The sequence below is a fragment of the Penaeus monodon genome, chromosome 19 (genome assembly GCF_015228065.2).
Source record: "Penaeus monodon isolate SGIC_2016 chromosome 19, NSTDA_Pmon_1, whole genome shotgun sequence".
Taxonomy (NCBI): domain Eukaryota; kingdom Metazoa; phylum Arthropoda; class Malacostraca; order Decapoda; family Penaeidae; genus Penaeus; species Penaeus monodon.
Window position 1 is genome coordinate 48,854,215 of NC_051404.1, and position 215 is coordinate 48,854,429.

The window sequence follows — 215 nt, forward strand, 5'->3', positions numbered from 1 at the left end:
TTCAACATTAAATAATCAATATTTCACTTATTTTTTCTGAAATTCAAAAAATTCAACAATGGGGTGGCCTTTGTATTGAAGTGCTCATTACAATGGAAACAACCAATTTCAAATAAAAACACATAGACCCTTACATAAGCCACAGCATATTACCAGGGGATTTCAATGGAAAGCATATTTCATTTATAAATGCACACAAAACACATTTTTTAAGG